The sequence below is a fragment of the Bombus vancouverensis genome, chromosome 17 (genome assembly GCF_051014615.1).
Source record: "Bombus vancouverensis nearcticus chromosome 17, iyBomVanc1_principal, whole genome shotgun sequence".
Taxonomy (NCBI): domain Eukaryota; kingdom Metazoa; phylum Arthropoda; class Insecta; order Hymenoptera; family Apidae; genus Bombus; species Bombus vancouverensis.
Window position 1 is genome coordinate 5,722,356 of NC_134927.1, and position 22,993 is coordinate 5,745,348.

The 22,993-nt window shown below is 45.5% G+C and overlaps 1 long non-coding RNA gene across 1 annotated transcript in view; it reads left to right on the forward strand.

The window, feature by feature from the left end:
- Positions 1 to 349: 349 nt before the first annotated feature.
- Positions 350 to 22,993, forward strand: part of LOC143303861 (uncharacterized) — a 67,379-nt gene continuing 44,735 nt past the window's right edge. The window contains exon 1 of the long non-coding RNA XR_013060524.1: positions 350 to 783. This is a non-coding gene — a long non-coding RNA (uncharacterized LOC143303861). The remainder of the gene's footprint in view (positions 784 to 22,993) is intronic.

Consider the following 22,993-nt stretch of genomic DNA (forward strand, 5'->3'; position numbering starts at 1 on the left):
TGGCCGATCGCCAGCCGCTCGGTCAGCAACGCTACTTCTGCCTTTCCCCTGCGGTGTATTTCGCGTCGCGTGCACGCCAGCTTTCGCTGTGAAAAAGTTATGTCCCTCGGCGTAACCGCTAACCCACAAAATTTATCTGGACGTAATGTCCTCTCCTACGCGCGTCGTATCCGCGAAAGCCTAATAATTCAATGGAAACGGCCGATAGGTTAATAAACAAATACGATCGATCGATCTGGCTGCTGGTTGCTCGCACCTTCGTCGTACTTGCACGTTGCTGGCGCTACGCGTTAGAAGCTCGGAGGCGGCAACGACGCTCGAGAGTATCACGCGTGACAGGGTGAGACGGGGTTGTTTGAGCCGAGTAACTCGCCAAATTCGCTTATGAACCATCTTCCGGCGATCCGCGTTTCCTGTTAGGCCGGTTACGATGAATTATGTCACTTATATTTATATATCTTTATCGATTAACGTTAACTTTACCAGGTTAAATGAACAGCCCGAGAATTTAATTTAGAATTCAGTTAATTTCGTTTTATTTAATTTAGAGTCGATCGTTGTTTCTTTCCTTCCTCTAACTTTATGTAAATTCTTGCGTTATCCGACTGATCAGTTTCTCGATGTTACACGAAGTCGGATGAACGGAAGAAATAACGACGGACGTACGATTTTCAATTAAATTTTGAAACCGGGCCTGGTCAAGGTTAGTGTTAATTGGATTACAATGTGCCGCTTTGGTGTATGTACAACGCGTGATGCTCGATACAGTGGAACGAAATAATTGTGAGTAGCACGTTATGGCATGTGTATATCGTTTACATCGACAGTTTAACTGGCATTTTTCACGGGGACGTAGTTTGTCATCGTGAAAAAGGGAAGAAGTTTGCTCGATGTTAATATTCTCAGTGTCAATTTAGTTATGTTAATTTAGCGGCGCGTGTGTACACTTTCGTTCACAAGTATCCGCTCACTTACGTATTCGCGGTTGTCGCATAATTAATTCGCTTCAGTCTCTTTCGTCGATTTATTACCTTGTCCCACGATCCTCCTGTTAGTTTCCCACAATATCCATATTTTTATATCCGTATGTCGTAACGCATTACTGAAAAATGACGTCGATAATGAATTATCGTAAAGATAGGCGAAAGAAAATGTACATATAGCAGTGTCGATACCCCCGTCTCTTTCCTTTCACCATGCGATCTATTTAATACGTTTATTTCTTCTAATGTTTGGTATCTCTATACCTTTGAGCGGCTACCAAACACTGCAGACGTTCGCATGAGTTTGGCCTACATTTTCGCTTATCCATCTTCGTGATTGCTTTGTAGACGTCATTTCTTAAGAAATATTGCTCCATGTTGCTAAAAAATAACGTCGCAGGACAGTGAAATGGATCGACGAAAGAAACTGAAAGAAATATCTTCTTTCTTGAACTCAGTTTCTATTTTGCCCCCATCAGTGTCTACGTGTTACGTCTTCTCGCTGACTCAAATAATCCACTGTACAATTGTTCGAATCATTCCCTCGTGTTTGATACCTTTCCTTGTTGCACTTGTTTCTTGCCATACTTTCTTCTGTCGCACCTAAAGTATATAATATTTTCTTTGTCATATCCAAAGAGCAACGGTGCCTCATAATACACGAGTTGAATTATTCCACACAAAGTACAACTCGTTGACTCAAACGAGCCTACCGTAGGCTCATTCGACCGATCCCCACTGCTGATAATATCTTTTCCTTCTTTTTCTTTGTCATATCCAAAGAGCAACTGTGCCTCATAATACACGAGTTGAATTATTCCACGCAAAGTACAACTCGTTGACTCAAACGAGCCTACCGTAGGCTCATTCGACCGATCCCCACTGCTGATAATATTTTCTCCTTCTTTTTCTTTGTCATATCCAAAGAGCAACTGTGCCTCATAATACACGAGTTGAATTATTCCACACAAAGTACAACTCGTTGACTCAAACGAGCCTACCGTAGGCTCATTCGACCGATCCCCACTGCTGATAATATCTTTTCCTTCTTTTTCTTTGTTATATTCAAAGATCAACTGTGCCTCATAATACACGAGTTGAATTATTCCACACAAAGTACAACTCGTTGACTCAAACGAGCCTACCGTATCATTCGACCGATTGCCCCTGATGTTTGTTGTTTCTCCTAGCGCTTTTCTTCGTTGGACCTGGCTGTCCTGATACTTTTCTCTGTTGGGCCTAAAGTGTACGATGTTTCCTCGTGCCTGGTCTTTGGTACGTTAAAAAGCAACGGTATCCCATAATATAGGAATGAGGCTGGAATAACCGTAGCATAAAGTTACTCGAATCATTGCCTCGTGTTTGATATTTTTTCCTGCCAGAGCAATTTGTCGCGAAACATCGTGCCGTTGGACTCGAAACGAACGACGTTTGCTCGTTCTTTCTCTTCGTTACACGGAACAACGACGTGGTCTCGTAACACGCAAGCAAGATTATTCCACGCAAAGTGTTCCTCGCTCAAATAACTTACCTCAGCGTATCGTTCTAGTTTTGAGTTTTGAGGTAGGTTGGTCCTGCGGCAGAGCGGACTCGCAGGCGCAAAGCTTTAATTGCCGGTATATCTTTGGAAAGCTTCACGGTGGAGATTCTGGCCTGGCTGGTTATATATATAGTGGCCCGGCAGAGAGAACGGGGCGAGCGCTGTTCAAACTAAAGATACCGAGTTGCTATTTGAGTAAATTTCCGGGTCAACTTCATCTTGGATTGTTTTCCATCGCGATGGATATTTCAGCCGCGTATAATTTCGAACGTGTGCCACCCCGTCCCCTCGTCTTTCCTCCCTTTCGTCGGTTGGCGTAGAATCGCGACTGATTGCGGTCTTCGCGATCCTTGCTCGCGATTCTGCACTCGGAAACAGAGCGGATCCTGCCAGGTCGCGGTTGTTTGTTTGTTTACGATTCAAGAAGCATAATGAACCCCGGCCGTCTTCCATCGCCTATCTCCGGCTCTTCTTTAACAGCCCTACGTTTCCCTATCTCTCTTCCTTATCTCTCTTTATTTTTCGAAAGTACCGAGTAGGTGAGCGAGCAGAAACAGTAGCGGAGAGAGCGCGTGTCCCTGTGTGCGTCTATGTATCTATGTGTCCATGTATGTGCGCGTGTGTACGAGCGAGCGTAAGACAGACAGAAAGAGAGAGAGAGAGAGCGAATAGAAAGCGCGAGGGCGAGCGAGAGAAAGGAGGAGGAGAGGCAGGAGAGGAGAACTCCACTTCATCGACCGTTGAGTTCCAAGAGGGCGAGGGGTGGCGACGAGAGAGCAGGGCTTGTGTAAGTGTGTCTCTTTACGTGTACGCTTTAACGTGCGCGCACGTGTGGGTGGCAGAGAGCGAGGGTGAGGGTAGCTGGGAGGGTGGAGGCCACCGTAGGACGCCATCTTCCTTGAAAATCGATCCTTCGACCTGACATCAGCGGCTCCTTCGCGGCGTTTCCATCGTATCCACGTTTTCCCTTCGCGACCTTCCTCCTCGCCGATCCTCGGCGACCTGCTTTCCACCTCCTCCACCATCACCACCACCACCACCACCACCACCACCACCACCATCTCGTCTCCCCGAGCTCTTCCATTTAAATTTCATAAACGAATAACGAGGAAATTACGAGAGGCGGCGGCTCCGCTATCTCTCTCCCTTGATCTTTCCCAGCGAACGTTCCGCGAAGCTTCGACGAGGGATTCTCGTAGCCGAGGAGGGCAACCAGAGCGTAGAATAGAGCGGACGAGCAAAGAAACGTGGCACGTGGGGGTTGGAAGGAGCACGTTGGTCACCGGCGGAGTGGCGAGAGAAAACCGATGAAATATAGGAAATATACCGGGTGGCAAGAGAAAGATACGGGGGCGGACGCGGTAGCTGGGTCGTGGAAGCGCGGAGGGTGAAGAGACGAAGGCGGTATCAGCGTGATGGTATCGTGCAAGTAGCGTCGGTAGCAGAGCGGCGCTGGTAGCGTCCGCCAGGCTTGGGCGCCAGTTTCTATCTGACAGGGTATTTTTGTGGCAGCCTGACTACCACCGTTTCCCGACCCCCCTTCGGCGTCTGCATCTCTCATTCCCTCTCGTTTCCTCTCTCTCTCTCTCTCTCTTCTCGCATCCCTTTCGTATCTTCTCCAGTGGCTGCCGCCCGACCTCCCCTCGTTCCTTATTATCCTGCCGGTTTTCGCGTGACGTCAGCGGCCGACGTCGACCAATCGCAGCGTCGACTGAATTATGGAGCGAGACGGAGAACGAGAACGAGCAGGGTGCGACGCAGACGACCGAGGGTTGGACGTGGGTGGCGAAGGGGAGTCTGATGCAGGCCGGATTACGCCAGCCTGGACTCTGGACAACGAGCAACCGTCGATGACGACGACGATGACGCCGACGACGACGTACAAGATTCTCCGTTATTTTCTTCGTCGCAACGCCCCGCCGACGCGTTGCCTTCCACCCCGTCGCGCTCCCACAGTACACGCGCGCACATGCAGAAAAATAGATCGTCGATCGATCGCGTGCTCTCGCGCGAGAGCAAGAAGAAGGCGGAGGAATCTATTTTGGTATTAAAATGGGCACGGGGAAAGACACGCGTGGTGCCGGCACGCGGGATGTGCCACAATCACCTTTCACCGGCACTGCTTTCACCGTAGCCACGACGAAGAAGGAGAGCAACGCGCTGAGAGCGGAACAGAGAGAGAGAGAGAGAGAGAGAAAGAGCGAGCGAGAGATACAGCTGGTAGTTACGTGTGTATGGAATCGTCGAAAGTCGGTCCGCGAAAGGCAGCGCGCGTGCAGACCGCGAGAAACGAACGTGATCACCTTTTTTTCTCCGTTATTTTTCTTTTTCTCCCCTTGCTGCACACCCTCCGCACCGATCCTTTGGCTCGCGTGGGAGAACTAGGCGTTTCTTGCCTCTTTAATACTCGGCCGTGTGCGTACACGACACGAAAAACGTTCTCTCTCTTTCGTTCTTGCGCGATGGGAAATATCCTGTTCCGGTGCAGGACGAGCCGCTCGTTCGTCTGGCGCATCACCGCGCGTCTGATTAAGTTTCGCGACTTTCCCTTCGTTTTTCGCCTGCCTGTATAGCCCGTGCTGATCTTCGATTCGGAAATTCGGATCCGACGTAATTCGTCTCGCGTGTGCGTCGCCATAGCCGAGCGTTCCTCTCGATCGGTCCGGTAAATCGATTTTCCCCTTCGAGTTTCGTACTGGGATTGCCGAGTTGCTCGTCTCGTGCGATCTGCTTTACGCGCGCTATAAATACCAGCTGCGTAACGCGATGAAATTTCCGTGGAAATTTCCCTATCGATTTTGCCGCGCGTAAAATCGTCCGGTCTACGCGAATATTTGAAAGCGAGTGGCGGCGTTCTGCGACTCGTTCCTCCGACCGAATTACAGTGGAACACCGGCGCGGTCGCGTTGATTATCCCCGGCTCGAGGCGAAATTAAACCGCGCGAAAACCAGTACGAACTGCTTCGACGATAAATTTCCCTCTCGTCGAATAACTAATTAAAGTGCCTTTAATCATGTAATTTAAGTACGGCGCAACGCGCGCCGCTACTCGCCGCGACCACGCGTCGTCACAGCTACGTCTCTTCTTCTTGCTGGGAGCGCTGCGACCCACGGTTTCCCAGTTTTCGACCGACCGCTCCTTCTCGACAGAGACGGGCAAAAAACCGGAGGCGAAGCGACGGAGACGGCGATATAGATAGAAATTGAAGCGGCTGCAGGGGAGTGGGAAGACAGAAGGCGCGAGAGAGCCGAGGAGAACGGAGCTAGCGTGCTTGCAAGCGTAACCCGGTCAGAGCGAGGCGGAGCAATCCGGCGTTGTCTAAAGCAGGACGAACAGCGCCCCAGTACCATCACCGTATCTGTCCGTGTATACATGTTTTGCTATAGCGTTCTGCCGGTATTGGTGAAACTTGGCTGCGCCACCGTATACGCTTTCGCCAAGCTTTATCGCGATCGCGATCGCGCACATACGCGCCGCTCGCTCGTGGTCGTCAGCTTTTTCGTCTCGGTGTGCCTACAAAAACTTGCCTCTACACGTACACGTGTAAGCGTGTACACGAAGGGAGCAGCGCGTCTCTATAGTTAGATGGGATTTCGGAGCGAGGCTGTGCGCGTCAGGCACACGCGAATGCCTCTGCACGTACACGCGAGAAATACGGGGTTAACTTACACGGCCGTGTATCGCACACGAACGCACCGCAGCGTAGTTTAGCGTGTGCTTGAAAGCGCCGTTGCTGGTGTGCGCGAGCGTGCGTGTGAGTCGGTTTGAATTCGACAGGGGATGGGTGGAATTCGCGTAAAACGCGAGCGCACCGACGTACATCCACACACACACACACACACACATAGACTAGAGGATACGGTACACGAACGAACACGGTTGGAAGGTTCTACGTACACGTAGAGGGTTGGGAAGGGAAACGGGGGTGGGCGAAGTAGAACCGAGCCGAAGTGGAACGAGGGGAAACGGAAGGAGGTGGAGGAGGAACGAGGGGAAGTAGAACCGGGGGTGGGTCGGTCGAGAGGCAACGCGACCCCCGTAGTGGGGGCTGCGGCGCGCTACTGGGTGGTGGTTGACGACGAACGAACGAACACCGATGACTTATTAGCAGAGTGCAAGTTGGCCGCGTGTTTGTGAACTTTCGAATAAATGTACGTACGCGCTGCAGCCACCGCTGCCTCTCTGCGCACCAACGATAGAGAAAGAAGAAGGGGATGATGGTTGGCGCTGGTGGCGCTGCTATTCTCCCTCGTTTTTTTCCACCCTATCCTTTCCCCTCTTTCGCCGTCTCCCTCCCACGTGGCCGTCAGGGGACCACCAGGAGAAAACTCCGACGATCACGCGCTTCGCTGCGTTTTTTTCCTTTCCTTTCCGCCTTCCTCCTTTTTCCTCCCCCTTTTCTAACCCCCTGCTTCTTCCCTTCCTTTTTTTTCCCCTCTTTTCTTCCTTCTCTCCGCCGGTATCGCCGCTGGTGTCCCTGTATACGTTTACAGACGAAATTCTATGTATATTTTATACGCACGTACACCCGATCAACCCCTTTCGTGTATGGCATGTACGTTTGTTCGGCCAGATGTGAGAATTGTTATTAATACCACGCTCGCTTTTCGTACAATGCGCCACGCTTCCGTGTGCCTCGCACACGTATCCTCCTCGCGACTCTGCTCGTCCGGGGCCATTGATCAAGTTTGTCTCGCCGAATGTACACCGAGTTACTGCTACCATTCGCCGTCTTTTTTTCCATCCCCTCCACCGTTCCAACCTGTCTCTGCCTGCTCCCCCGTGTCCTCCGCTTTTTCCTTCCTTTTTTCCTACAGGTACGTGCTCATCCCCGATCGGATCGGCCGCGAGATTAGCGGCAAGCCGAGAGAACCGTTTCGTTTTGTGCAACGACGAACGGGGTGAGAAGCGGCTATGATTTCTCGCGGTTTCCATGGGCCCCCGTATCCGCGTCCTCCCTTTTCCCCTGCTTTTATCTCCGTACGCCACGGACCAACCGCGGCCGCGATTGCGTGCAATCGTACGAGATGGATGCTATTTTCGCACACGCAACGTGTCTTCCTGCTTCGATCGAACAACGCCGATGTTCGTACGCGTCGATCAACGTTCGATAACGATCTGTCGTGCGGCGAGAAACAGTCGGCGGTTTTTCTTCGTTTCTGAAAAAGCAGCGTGTTATTTCCGGCGGCAGATCTCACCTATAGGGTGTAGCTTCTGTCGTCTGCGCGATTATCGCGCAAACTTCGTTCTCCTCTGGTATTTAGCAAGACCGGGCGATCTTGTCGATTATGCGAGGAACGCCGTCGGCAACGATTTGAAAAATGTTTCTAGGAAGAGTATTTTTGAAAATCACGTTAAACTAGTACGGAGGCTGGCCACGAAGTTTGCTTGATGTCATCAATGCCTGGGAAATTTCCTTTATTTTCTGAAGAACATCATTTCGAAGAAAGGAGACCGAACGGCTAGATTGGTCCGAAATGATTCTACGAGACGATCGATGTTCGTAGACGCGATTAAACGCTCGATCGTAATTCGTTTCGAAGATTTGCTGCCAGATTTGTCTCCACTGATGTTCTTTTTCCAGAAAATATATCGTTCGTATGAGAACAGAAGCGAAGTCTTCCAGCGTGTTCTCATCGGTGGCTGAAAAACCCGCAAAATTCGACGAGCAGAATCATCGGTTCCGATCTGGGACGAGGACAGTCGTGGAAAGGACCGTTTCTGGAAACGATCGTACGCAAACAAGCGACAAAACGTTGTCTCCTCACATCCGCAAATAAGTTTCCTCTATTCCACGAAGATCGCTCTCGATTTAGAAAGTAGATCGCGCCAGACGATCGATAAATCGTCGACTTGTCCGTAGGCGTCGATTAAACGTAGAAGGATAACGCGAACGTTTCGACTGCGCAAAAATACTCCGCGAGAACGTTACTTCGTAACATTCCGCTTGGTATCGCGAATGGCTGCGAAACTTTCTTCCTGCCAGAGAGAGAACGTTATCAGCCAGGATTTCGAAGAAAGCGCCAGCTCTGGAAAAGTCTATGGTTGGAAGGGTAGATGGGTCTAAAGCAAAGACGCTTAAAGGGGAGGCTCCGGTTTCCAGGCGGCGAGAGAATTTGGTCAACGATTGTTCCGGCCGCGCGTCTCTCGGCTGATCTGCAAGGACAGGGACACCGTGGGGTGGGTGAGTCGGGGATTCCCCGGCCTACGATTAGGAAACTTTGCCGGGACTCCGTGGACTTTGGCAAGTGGCGCGCGCGGTGGGTTGGGGCGTGGCGCCACGTGGAAACCGTAAACAGCGTGTCCGGACGCGTGCATGGAAGGAAATGGTCGTGAGTGGCCGTTGAAAACGATCGGCAAACTGCGTGGTTTTTCGTTGTTCTGGCAAACGATCGGTCGGAGGAGGAACGGCGTCGCCCAGTCAGCTACGACCTTCGACATTTCGTAGATTCGCTCGAGCACCCTTCGTCGATCGATACGCCGCTTCTATTTCGACTTTCGCGTATTTTCAGCACGACGATTTTATCGAAAGTCGCGGCACGGGTCCGGTCGATCGGTCGCTCTTTCCTCTCGCCGGTGCCGCTGCGATGTAACGATTTATGGTGGCCCGTCGATACCTCATTGGTTATACCTTGAATGGACCGTTGATTAATGGAGGCTCTCCAGGTTCCCTGGCAATTAACAATGCGACTCGTATCTCGTCGTGGCAGGCTAAAATTAATTCCACGTATTATTAGCCCTTTCACCCTTTTGTTGTCCTACTCTTCTCACCTTACGTAACCTGACATTGCTGTCGAAGGAAACGCTGGCCTTCCAAGGTGACGCTATTAATACCTCGCCCTCACTACCATTCCATGTTTATCATGTTTAATCATTGCCCAGGGCGGAGAAGAAATATCGATCGTACGAAGAAGAAATATTTTCGGAGAAGTTCGTCCTTTGGAACGATTTCCCGTGACTTTTCGCACCGGGCAATTAAGAAACTGAAATTTTCTATATAATTTAATAGGAAATCTAGTAGTCTAGTAAATAACGTAAGACCTTAACGAACGAACATCAAGTTATCGAGAATTTTCTTTTTTAACGTAATCCAGTTAAAACGTGGTTCGATTTGTCGCTTGGAATTTTATCTCATCACCGATATTTCTATCCAATGTACAATGATTTTCAGATCTATGCGAGTAAAAAGCCGAACTCCTTTGCCTACCGATAGATAGCAGGTAGATGAACTATCATCTGGAAATTATTTTAGATCGAACTAGATAGTGCGAGGCGATGAAATTGGCATCGTTTTTTTTACGGCTCGTAAACAAGCGACGAAGGTAAAAATAGACAGAACGTAGACTAAGTAGGGGACTGTTATCGTCGAAACTAATTAGAAAGTATCGATAAACACGCGTTAAAAATAGCCAACTATCGAAATACGCGGATAAGACAGAAAACGTTTCCGACGTATCGCGTGAAACTTGACGAGAGTTCGATTCGACGTTTTTCAAACGCACGAACGCCACAGCATTTGAAATACTCGCGCGAATGTAAGGAAAACGCTCGCTAGCGTACGTACGCGAGGAGAAAGGGACGAGGAGGCTGGTATACTGCGATGCATTTTAAATGAGACTAAAAGCGATTCGGCCGCTCGCGCGCACCTTTCGTATATATCGATTACCGAAATGCGCGATTCGAGAAGCGCGCCAACAAGATGCGTTTCTTTCGCCAGTGTATTATGTTTTTCCTTACGCGTAAAATCCGCCGTTAGAACGTATTCGTCAGCCTGGAAACGTGTTTCCACTTTGGCGTATTTTTATAGAAAACTTATTAGCGGGCTGCGAATTTTTGCGGAATTTGATGTTTTCATTAACCGGAGTGGAAAGCAGCGAGACTGCGTAAAGATTTATTTTACTACCCCAGTTTGAATATTTCTTATATTTCCACACGTTGCGCGCGCTTTTTCTACATTCCCGCGCCTTGAAATTTTATGTAAATGCAGGGGAGGAATATGCAGTCCGTTTGTTACAGACGAATTCGACGGTAACCGACATTTCGACAAATATTTCCTCTCCTTTTTAAATCATCGATTCGCCTTCGCGATTCTAAGCATCTTCCCACGTGCAATTCCGCTTTGTTCTTAAGGCTTTAGAAAATTTGATATAATCGAAATTAGACAGAATTAGAACGCCTAATATTACAATATGATATAGTATAAAATATAGGCACGATCGTTAGGGTTGTTTAAATTATCTTCTTGCTACTTTGTTCTTAGGGCTTTGAAGAATTTGATAGCGTACGATATAATCGAAATTAGACAGAATTAGAACGTCTAATATTACAATATGATATAGTATAAAATATAGGCACGATCGTTAGGGTTGTTTAAATTATCTTCTTGCCACTTTGTTCTTAAGGCTTTGAAGAATTTGATAGCATATAATATAATCGAAATTAGACAGAATTAGTACCTTGAATATTACAATATGATATAGTATAAAACATATGCACTATCCTTATTAACCATAGAATTGTTTAAATTATCTTCTTGCCACTTTGTTGTTAAGGCTTTGAAGAATTTGATAGCGTATGGTATAATAAAATTAGACAGAATTAGAACGCCTAATATTACAATATGGTATAATATAAAATAATCGCACGCTCCTCATCAATCATAGGATTGTTTAAATTATCTTCTTGCCAATTTGTTCATAGGGCTTTAAACAATTTGATAGCGTACGATATAATCGAAATTAGACAAAGTTAGAACGCCTAATATTACAATATGGTATAATATAAAATAATTGCACGATCCTCATCAATCGTAGAATTGTTTAAATTATCTTCTTGCCACTTTGTTGTTAAGGCTTTGAAGAATTTGATAGCGTATGGTATAATCGAAATTAGACAAAATTAGGACGCCTAATATTACAATATGGTATAATATAAAATAATTGCACGATCCTCATCAATCGTAGAATTGTTTAAATTATCTTCTTGCCACTTTGTTCTTAGGGCTTTGAAGAATTTGATAGCGTACGGTATAATAAAAATTAGACAGAATTAGAACGCCTAATATTACACTATGGTATAATATAATTGCACGATCCTTATCAACCGTAGAATTGTTTAAATTATCTTCTTGCCACTTTGTTGTTAAGGCTTTGAAGAATTTGATAGCATATGATATAATCGAAATTAGATAGAATTAGGACGCCTAATATTACAATATGGTGTAATATAAAATAATTGCACGATTCTTATCAACCGTAGAATTGTCTAAATTATCTTCTTGCCCAATTTATTTTTAAGGCTTTAAACAATTTGATAGCGTACGATATAATCGAAATTAGACAAAGTTAGAACGCCTAATATTACAATATGGTGTAATATAAAATAATTGCACGATTCTTACTAACCGTAGGATTGTCTAAATTATCTTCTTGCCAATTTGTTCTTAGGGCTTTAAACAATTTGATAGCGTACGATATTATGGAAATTAGACAAAGTTAGAACGCCTAATATTACAATATGGTATAATATAAAATAATCGCACGATCCTCATCAATCGTAGGATTGTTTAAATTATCTTCTTGCCACTTTGTTCTTAGGGCTTTAAACAATTTGATAGCGTACGATATAATCGAAATTAGACAAAGTTAGAACGCCTAATATTACAATATGGTATAATATAAAATAATCGCACGATCCTCATCAATCGTAGGATTGTTTAAATTATCTTCTTGCCAATTTGTTCATAGGGCTTTAAACAATTTGATAGCGTACGATATAATCGAAATTAGACAGAATTAGAACGCCTAATATTACAATATGGTGTAATATAAAATAATTGCACGATTCTTATCAACCGTAGAATTGTCTAAATTATCTTCTTGCCACTTTGTTCTTAGGGCTTTGAAGAATTTGATAGCGTACGGTATAATAAAAATTAGACAGAATTAGAACGCCTAATATTACAATACGATATAATATAAAATATAAAAATGCAGAATTGTTTAAACGTATCTGCTTGCCACAGAGAAATCTCTTCCGACGTATCGTCTCGTTGCTTGTCATTAGGCTGCAAATTTGTATTTACCTTCACAAGAAACTGGGAATGCGCCTAACACACAAACATACCCGGTATACAAAGTACGCTTAAGCACATTCAAATCTCCACGAATGAGTTAATTAAAAAAACGAGATTCGACCAAACTATCGTCCTGTCACAGCTATTTCAACGAGCGCTACATCTTATAGACGCTTTACGTACGAAGGATAAAACTGTACAAAATATACGACGTATCAGTATAAAAAGAGTCGATACATTAGCATACGAAGTACAAAGCATGCAGGGTACAGTACTCGTTAAAACGTTCGTTACAAAACGACGATCGTCTGTCCAGATTTCGTTATCTGAATTCCTAAAAATATGAATTTACGCGCGTTACTTATCACTGCTCCCGCAGTATATCGTTCTCGTTGCACGGTTCAGTTTTTCCTACGACATCTCGGTTAATCGTGACAGCCGCATACACACGCACAGTTCTCTCGCGTTTCCTTCGAACGCCACTTATAACGTGATCTTTGCGAATAACCCTGATGGGCGTTTAATCGGCCAGACATTTATAAGGTCGTTTCTCCATTTACCGTTTTACTGCGTGCATTGTTTTTGGCATGGAGACGCCGAGTATTCGCAATTCACCGCCCCTATAATTCTGACCGCCGGTCATTCGGCTAACCCGTTTCCCATTCCGATGTCCGGCCGATGTCCATGCACCCCATTCTCCGCTCACTCTACACTCTCACCCCCGTAAGCACTTTCTACCCCGACCGATCGCCAGTGAACCACGTGTTCATACACTGATTTCGGTGCAAGGGGCATGCGGTAATTTAGATTTCCGTACTGCGAAACCGCGCGAGAACTGGACATTCGCGTGTTTCAAGTTTGCTGAAAAATCGATGGAAAATCTCGGTGAAAACTTGTCTACTAACTCGCCTCTGTTCTATAAAATGGTATTGTCTCAGTTACTGGTTTGTCGACAAATTGTACGACAAATTTCTCTTTGCCATCCTCTTGTCGCAACCTGAAATAATAACAAAATAGCAACAAACTAATAGCAACGAAAGGGTAATTACGGCGATAACATTTTATATTTCACAAGGATACGAGCTGCCTGCAAGGCGCATCGATCAATTTGATAAGCAGAAAAGCGCAAGTACCATTTCCTCGATCTACCTAATTATTTTTCTCAACTTACTGTTTGTTTCTGTGATGCGTCTCTTCCACGATGCCAATGGTGCCACGAAACGAAGAAACGAACGAACAGGCTCGATATAACGGGACTGTCTTGCAAACTACCGCGTGGTTGGTGACGGAAACGGACGACGAAGAGAAGAAAACGCGATTCGAAAATTAAGGGGGATTTTTGGGAAAAGGCAGGAGGAAGACGCGCGTCCGGTCATTTTTTCGAATTCGCGCGATCGTTCGCGGACGGAATGCATTTAATTAAAACGCACTAGAAACTAATACCGGCACTCTGGGTAAAGTTTGTTTCGAATTTAATTAGGTTTATGTAGGGGGGTGGTATAGATACAATCAGCCGTAACGTTTCGTCGTCGGATCCCCGCCGCATCCGGCGCGACTATTGATCACGTCTAACTCATAAAAGTGAATTCCGCGAGATTGTCCATAATTTGAAAACGCGGTCTTGTTATTTTCACGTGCAACAATATTGCGCGTTGGTGTGCGCCGGTCGAGAGATCCGCGCGCTCTTCCCGCTCGATCGATACCTAAATTTATTATGCCCCACTTGCCGCCGTGCAACCGTGCTATGTTACCGCCATTACCTGTTTTGACTTTGTGCCATTCAAAATTTCACCGTAATGAAACATTTGATTTCCCCTAAAATTCAACGCCATTCGGTCGTTCGTTAATTCTTTGCGAAATAATAATACGTCTGCCTGGTCTCTTTAATTTCTCGCTTCTTTCTCCCGGTTTTATTTCATCGTTGTTTCATCGAACGTGATAGCAGATATCTGGATATTCTATGGCGAGAAATTTGATATTGCGAACGTGTTTGTCGCGCGTATATTTCACGTGTCTCTGTTTACCAGCCGCTCGGTTATCATCGACTCGGTAAGTAAAATCGAGCAACGAGATTTAAGGACGTCGCTGGATACTTGGTCGTTGCGATTAGAAGGCAACGTACAGTTCTCTCGTTGAGAATGCGAATTTAGTATTGTCGTTTGTCGGTATTCCACGCTGCGAGCTACCATCCCTTCGCTCTCGGAATTAATTGAGACGTAACGTTGATCTCTGTCACGAGCCTGAAACCATACAACCAGTTTTTAAAGACGAGCCGATTTTTACTCGGAAATGATCGTACGGGTAAAGAGAAAGATCGCGGTAGAAAAGCAAACGACGTGGAACACGCCCTCGGAAGAGACGAGGATCTCGCGTAGAGTCTTAGAATTTAAGCGGAGGAAAAAAGGGAAATGTGCAACAGTTAGCTTCTCGACGAACATTTAAGAATTCTTGGGCCGCATCAAAGCCGGTGATACGTGCGGAGTGGTTTTCTCGCGGCTCAAGAACAATGCAATTAGCAAAGCGGCTAAGCAACGAGATTCCTCGGCAAGTCGTTTCGCTGCGACGAACCTAAACGAGTGTAAGTCCGTCTTTTTATTAATTCCAAACGAAATTCTACTTATCACTGGGAACAGAGTGACGGCAAAGAAAGACGAGGATGATTCGCGTATTAGAATCTCCATTCTCGTTCGAGCAGCGAGTAAGAAACGCCCAACACGATCGATCGAAACGAATCCAATAATCAGATTTCACCGAATCTGATCAGGTCTAACTGGATCTTTTTCTCCGGTTTTTTTTTATTAATTGCAAAATAAATTCCACTGTGTAATGGAAGCTAATACGGTCAATGAAACTTAAGCAGAGGGAAATCAGCGGTCTTGGACCATTTCCATTGCCATTTTCGTTCGAGCAGCGTCGTCTATGATAGGCAAACTTTCCAACGCGATCAATCGCACCGCATCTAAATTACTGTCTTTATTAGTCGAAAAATAAGTTCTTGCACACACGCGCGTACGCGTAGTTGTATGTAACAGCATGGACAGGAATACGGCGAAGGTAGAGCTTCGGGGATTCGAGTTTCCATTCTCGTACTCGAGGAGAAGATCTTCGTGGCGAAGATCGGGCGAGCAAGTCGAAGGGGCAGAACGAGGATGAACGTAGATGGTGAACATAAACGCGGGGGTGTGCGTGGGACGCCGAAGGGTAGCGTTGGTCGGCGGCGGACGTCACTGTGAGAGACAGAAGAGAGGAGCGTGGCGCCCAGAGGCTATAAAAATCGTATTTTGGCGGCAGCCCCACGTTTGTAGGTTGTATTTTCCCTTTCTATGACCCAATGCAGCTTTATCGGGTCAGTTGCATTTGCATTGCGATGCGCACGGCGTTCCCGTTTCACAACTCTCTCACGTATTTTCCCTCCTTCTCTCTCTGTCTCTCTCGCTCTCTCTGTCTCTCGGTCGCCGCGCCGTCCTTGCTTCTCGCTCGTCTCCCCTTTTCGTTTGTCGTCCTTTTTATTTCCACGTCAGCTTCCTCTTTTCCATGCCACGTTCCCGGCCGTGCAGCCACTCTCCGATGCATCGTTTTCTCGGAAAATCGCCTGGCATTCTCTTTTAATTCCAACAAGCACTACGTATCGGTGACACTATCTTTGCGTGGAGTTTCCAAGGACACGCCAGCCAGCTTCCCCAATTGTTCCGAAAAATATGCTGATACTGGCCTTTCTATTATTTACGATATTGGCCGATTTTTCCGCCAAACCTCGTCAATACGTTCTGTCGGGATAAACGAAAGAGCAATGCCATATACACATGGGCCATCGGAAAATTGATTAGAACATTATCAGCGTGCAAATAATAATTACAGGTTTCTGGTTACTATATGCGACACAAAATACGCACAGGTTGACAACGAGAGTAAAATTGGTAACTCGCTTAGAAATAAGGTACTGTACAAAATCAACTACGGTGGGAAATTGACCGTTCAGAAGCCGCAGACGTCGTTTCCCAAACTCGGCTCAGAATTTGTTATCGTCTATATCGCCTCTGCGCGGTGAATGAGCTTGTGAGCTTCGAGTCGTTCGGCTTCTTCCGAATCGAACCCAACCAACGTGGTTAATTCACGTTTTTCCAATCTCCCAACGAAACTAACATCTTCTCGCTGTTCGTGGGACTCGGCGAAAAGATTGCATCGAAAACACGCGATATAAATACCTTGCGTTCATCTTTTGCAAAGTGCCGTCTAGTTGACGTAAGGCCAATCGTTAGAAACGTAGGGAATTGGAGCGTCTAACGAACGAACGGTAATTGTAATCGCGGCGGACGTTTTTGTTCGATACTGGCATTCTCACGGCTTACCGAAGCCCATCCATTACTACCATTGGCCGTTATCTGATAGGCACGATCGAACGGTCGATTAGATTTCTGCATTAAACGCAGAAGCTCGCGCGAACCTATTCTGCGTTTTACCGTGCGTGTACTGGAAAAAGATCATTATATTTACCGTTACGTATACAATTTAAAGCCGGCGGAAGAAAGGAAACGCGTTGTTTAGTGGTGTTTTATACGAGCCGCGATAGTACATACGCCTACGGTGATGTATAAACAGCGAGCTCGGGTTGCTCCCTTGAACGCGAAAAATAATTCACGCGGTCGGAGCTTAAATCGGGATCACCGGTGATTTAAGAACCACGGGGTTAGCAATCAGAGCGCAAAACGGACTCTGGTGCCGGAGTCTGGTCGCTCTTGCCAGCCAACCTCCGCTGAAAGAAGACCGAGCGCGGTACCGTAAACACCCCTGATGGATGGATTGTTTTCGCGCCTTTGGAGATTCGAGGATTGTTGACTCGCCGCAACGACTTCGACTCGAAAGGAAAAACAAAGCGGACAAGTCGAACGTTCTCTGTTAAACGCTATATCTAGTAGATAATATAAGGAATATATATATATTATATATAAAGGAATATACATTTGCAACGCGTGTCTAAGGGAGGATCGAAGGAGGGTGGATTTTCATTGTTGGAAAATGTTTTGGTTGCCCCGTTGGTAACCCTATCCGGTACCAGGGCCAACACCGTGCCGCGCTGGCGTCGCTGCTGCCGTTTATCTCACGAAACTCCATTACCGACGTTTTCTCTGAATTCCGCGCTAAGCAGACGCGAGAGTACCGTGAGCTTGACGCAATGAAATTTGAACGCGCGGTGCGACGCCTCTTTCGTCCTTCTCTGCTCTTGCATTGTCCCTCTTTCTCTTTATTTCTGTCTCTTTTTGGCTTGCGCTTGGCTCGCCGCTCTCCTTCTTTCTCTACGGTAGTTCCATCGGCACGGTCTCTCCGTCTTTGTTTTATTCCTGTTTTCCTCTTTATCGTTCGAGGGCCAGGAGTGGGGATAGACGCCTATCGTGTTGGACGAAGGGGCGTGGTGTGAAGGGAGGGAAGGCACGAAACGTGGCAACGCTACACGACCGTGCCACCAGCAATAGCGTGGATGTGTATCGGCAACGCAGCAGTGACTCAGCACCGGGTAGCAGCGCTGTTGCTGCTGATGGTACTGGTGCGCTACGCTTTGCGTCGGCTACGTGATATAAGACAACGTCAATGTAGAGCTTTTACAACTCGGTTTTGTAACTCGATTCTGTATGAATACCAGACCAGGCGTCGTTTGCCCACGGTGTCACGGCGCGACGTCGGAGATACGCTGACGGCGACGTGTTTGCCAACCGAGTCCACTTTCGTGGAACACGTGCCGAAAACAACGCGTATCGAGCAGCCCAGAAATCAATTCGAATTACGAATCGATGGATGCAACGTTAACGATTCCTCTGAAATGAAAATCGCAGTCTCGAGTCTACCACGATGAAATGAATATATATATCGCTATCGAAAATAGTTGCTCTGCGAATTCACGAGTATTCTTCGTAACGAGGCATGTATACGTAATTTTTGAAATACATAAAATGACATTATAAATTCATCGGCCTGATGACTTTAAATATCTTTTGCCTTAATGTAGTTGAAATAACTGGGACGAGTATCCTAGTACGGTAGTGTCGAAACTTTAAACGAAAAGGTATATTTATCCTATTTTTAGTACTTGGAAATAATACCGCTGGAAAATGGAGCTTAAGTGCCAAGGCGGTGCGATATCAGCAGCCGATAAAGCAGAGACGCGAGAATAGTTTTAGATGAAGACGTTCTCGTGGCCAGTGGCCAGTGGTTTTGTTATATCGCGGCGGTGTTTAGAATTTCGTGCGAGCGAGCCCCGGGAGCTCGTTGTCTGCGCCGATGACGAAACCAAGGCACACGAGGAGAGAACTCTGGACTGAAATCTGACTTGGTGGGAGCGGCCGAAGGCCGACGTTTTGTAACAACGAACATACTGGGCTGCGGAACGCCTACGACGAAATTTCGGCGCTGCTCACGGTTAGATTAAGCAACCTTTTCTTTTATATTTACGGTATCTCTTCTTCACGCTTCTACAATTTTAACGTAATTCTTTTCGTAACGATTCTACGTAACCATCGTCTTTTCACGCGAACGTACTTCTAAACTGGTCTTACGTATCGTAGATTCTTTTCTTTACGTTAAGAATGTAGTATATAATATACGATGTAGGTTATGACAAAATGGCGGAAGAGATACGAAATTCCGCTCTAATTCAACATTATTGGGACTCTTGTATTTGAATGTAGTTTTTCTTTGATATAAAATACGTATTTCGGTAAATTACTTGGAACGAGAAATTCTCTATTGCAAACTACCGGGCAGATATAACATCAGAGCTCTACCGATCTCAAGAGAAGCTACGAATTTTCCGTACTTCTCTCGGAAATCGATGTAAGCTGACGCCAAATATAATTACAGTTCGTACATTAAATTTTCAAACGGTTCGGAAAGTCTAGCGGCCGTTCTCAATAGCATACTCCAGATTACTTCGGTTCAGCACTACTACATTTTCCGTTTCGAGATCTATCCATTCGATAACATTTTATCTCAGAGTTTTGAAGAGAGTATCTTACGATTTATTCAAAATTGCAAGGTCCCTCGTTGCTTTTGTTTCTCGTGTATCTTTAAAATCATTAAAAATCGAAGAGCATTCGATGCCTGTTGTATCATTGAGGACAATTTAAAGAGCATCGCGTATCAATGTATGGCTCAATAGGACGGTGAATCGAATGCGTGTGGCCATTAATGGCCGCTGTTTAATACTTTTCGATTCCACGCACAAATAAAACTCTATTACCGCTGCAAACACGGTACACATGATAAAATACAACGAGAAATAAAGCAGCGGTGAAAATAGAAGTATATAGAGAAATAGAAGAGACATGGCGTAACGAGAGAATAGGATGGACATAATATATAGTGGGAGCGTTTGCGCGGGAATGAGAAAGAGCGAGAGAGACGCACGAGCCTCGTATAAATTCGTGCTTTCTGTCTCGCTCGCACAGGCGAGATCTATACTGCAAACAAAATCGTGGGATCGCGAGAAAAGCTGGGAATAGAAGGTAGCTGCAATATCGGCGATACGTCAGGATGTCGAAGAGGGAACCAATCGTTTCTGGCGGAATTGGGCTCATAGTGCGCGCATATGCATCCGTGAAGGGAACTGTTTACCGACCGCGATTCGGTGAACGCGGAAAGTTCCCCAAAGAGGACCGTCGTAAGGCACCTGGGCTCGACGTACATGAGAATACGAAAATAGTGCGAGGCGCTGTATGAAACACGCCACTGACATGCTAATTATGTTTCCGACGCCGGGATATATTTCTGAATCGATTCCCTCGGAACTGCCGCTAGTTGCCTACGTTCTCAATCTAATAATTTCATTTTCACGAGGCATCGCCTTCTTGCAAGTAGGAAGAATCTTGAAATATATAGAAATAAGGGAAACACTTTCGAGATGTCTCTGGGTTCTCATTTCCGATTCTGATTACAGCGGAAATAGTTGGAAGATTCGTTCGCGTCTTCGTCGTTCCTTTTTATTTTTATTTCTAGCCAATAAAATTTCCATTCTGTCCTTATCAATTTCGTTGGAGAGCGCGATACGTCCGCGCAAAATTCATCGATTACCCGGCAATAAACGATATCTAATCGGTGAAAACAATTTAAAAATAAGCGACGATGGAACGTCGATGTTGCACACTTTATGATCGTTGAAATCGTAAAAATACGTTCAACCATGAATTCGTTTTGTCGATCGTTTCCTTTATTATTTCCTTACGCCGTGTTGGTCGATCGTTTTCTTTAACATCGCCAGTCTAAACCTTCGACTACAAACTTTTTCACGGCTTCTTCTGCGCGATGTTCCACTGAACTCGTTTCAGTTTTGTGCTTTTTACCGTGGCCTCGTTATTTATAGCGAGACGGCTGCTATAGTGCGTTGATCTAAGCACAGCGAGGACGTTCGTGGTTATCGCGAAACTGTTCTTCGAGAACAGCAATCACCGTCCAGTAAATAAGCGTGAACAAGCCGAGATAGGTGGAATGCACTCGAGTTGAATTTTGCGGGCGGACCAGCATACGAGAGAGAAGAAAGTGACAAGGATGTCTCTTAGCCGTTGACGCGACCCATGCAAACTTGTCGCAGCTTAATGCACACACAGTTGCTTTTTCGCTGCTTCTTTTTATTCCTCCACGGTTATGTGCTCCACATACGAGTTAGCACGAGTTGTCTCTTTCACTTTGCCTTGATCTCTAACCGAGCTAGACGCCGCGAAGCCACGCGTTCTTCCAGCTTTTTCAACTTTCATTAAGGATACTCGTTTAAATATATATACAGGGTGGTACAAGTGGAAAGGGGGTGATTATACGCGAAAAAAAGAAGTCGAAAATATAGAATAAAAATTATTTTCTTTCTTTTTTTAATTTCTCCATCGAGACAACGATCTACAGTGAGATCCGTTATAACGAGACGCGATAAAGTGCACGCGTACCCAGCTAAAATTCAAAGTCGATTTTCTCGAAAACAAAGCCTCGCACGAAAAACTTTTATTCTATATTTTCGACTTCTTTTTTCGCGTAGAATCACCCCCTTTCCGCTTGTACCACTAGTTACCAACCACCCTGTATATATATAGGGTGTTTTTTGTATATAAAGAGATAAAGAAGCAAGGACATGGTACACATTTTGCGGGGTTATACATCTCCTGGAAAAACATTTTTGTTTTTTATGTGGAAGAATCTTACGATCAATTCTCATTGAGAATTATAAATAAATTATTCTGGCGTGCTACTATAACGCGAATAATAAATGTTTATCGTACGATCCTGGAAAATTGAAGTAAAAATTGTTCAATCTACGTAGGCACAAGATATTGTTTTTCGTACATTTCTTAAGCTCGAGGAAAATACTCGAGAATATTCTCATTGTGAGACGCGCGACGAATAATTAAAAATGTACCTGGTGTTTACTTTCAAATCGACCGAAGATACGTTAAATACTTTTGCCAACGAAAAAGCTTGCACACGGAGAGGACTGTAAAATTGGAAACGCCCAAAGTCGTAGAATTTATTTTTTTCGTCAATCACAGTGTACGTATTAAGGGCGTGTTAAGATTCTTGTTTTACCAGATCGTTTAGGGACAAGTGTATGGCAGAGTGTAGCTGTTACGATTTTTCTTTTTTCCTTTTTTGCATCGCACGAGGACACGACGAGGGCAAGATATTGGCTTTTTATTCTCATAGATGTCCGATAGTGGCCGGTACAAGAGTCACTTAATTACCCGAGCGAGAAGTAGATCCGCTTGAAGGGACGTGATATCGAACTTTTTCGTTCCTGTCTAAGCAAAGAATCAAATATTTAGTTAGTAAAATTGAAGTCGTAAAAAGTGTTCATTCGTATGGAATCATCTATATTATAATCTTTTAATGGAGGAATCGATAAAGCAAATGGATCGTAAAACCACACCTGTTATCGTGTACTTGAAGAACGTACTGATAGTAGAAAGTGCAAGAGATACGAGATCCATCGACTTGTATTTCAATCTACACCACGATCTTCGTAATACAATTCATCTTTCGTTTACGCGTCGGTCGTTTGGTACGCGTAATATACAGGGCGATGAAAAGGTCTGAGAAATCCAACACTTTATGAATCTTTGCTTTTCATTGAGAGAAGCAAAAAACATAAACGCAATTAACGCATCTACGTTCTTCTGTAATCAATTCTGTTGCCATGTATTTATGTTAAATTACATCGAACACACGCTACGCTAGAAACACGTTGTATCAAAGACGATGCGTATAGCATACGGTACGCTATTTTAAAAATACACAACCCACCATACGATGTGTATGAAAAATACGTACGTGCACTGTGCGCAATTAGTATCGTCGTTGCACGCAGTTCCGCTAACCGTGAACAGAATTTCGCGAATTTGAAGAAAAACGAAGGGCAAGTAAGA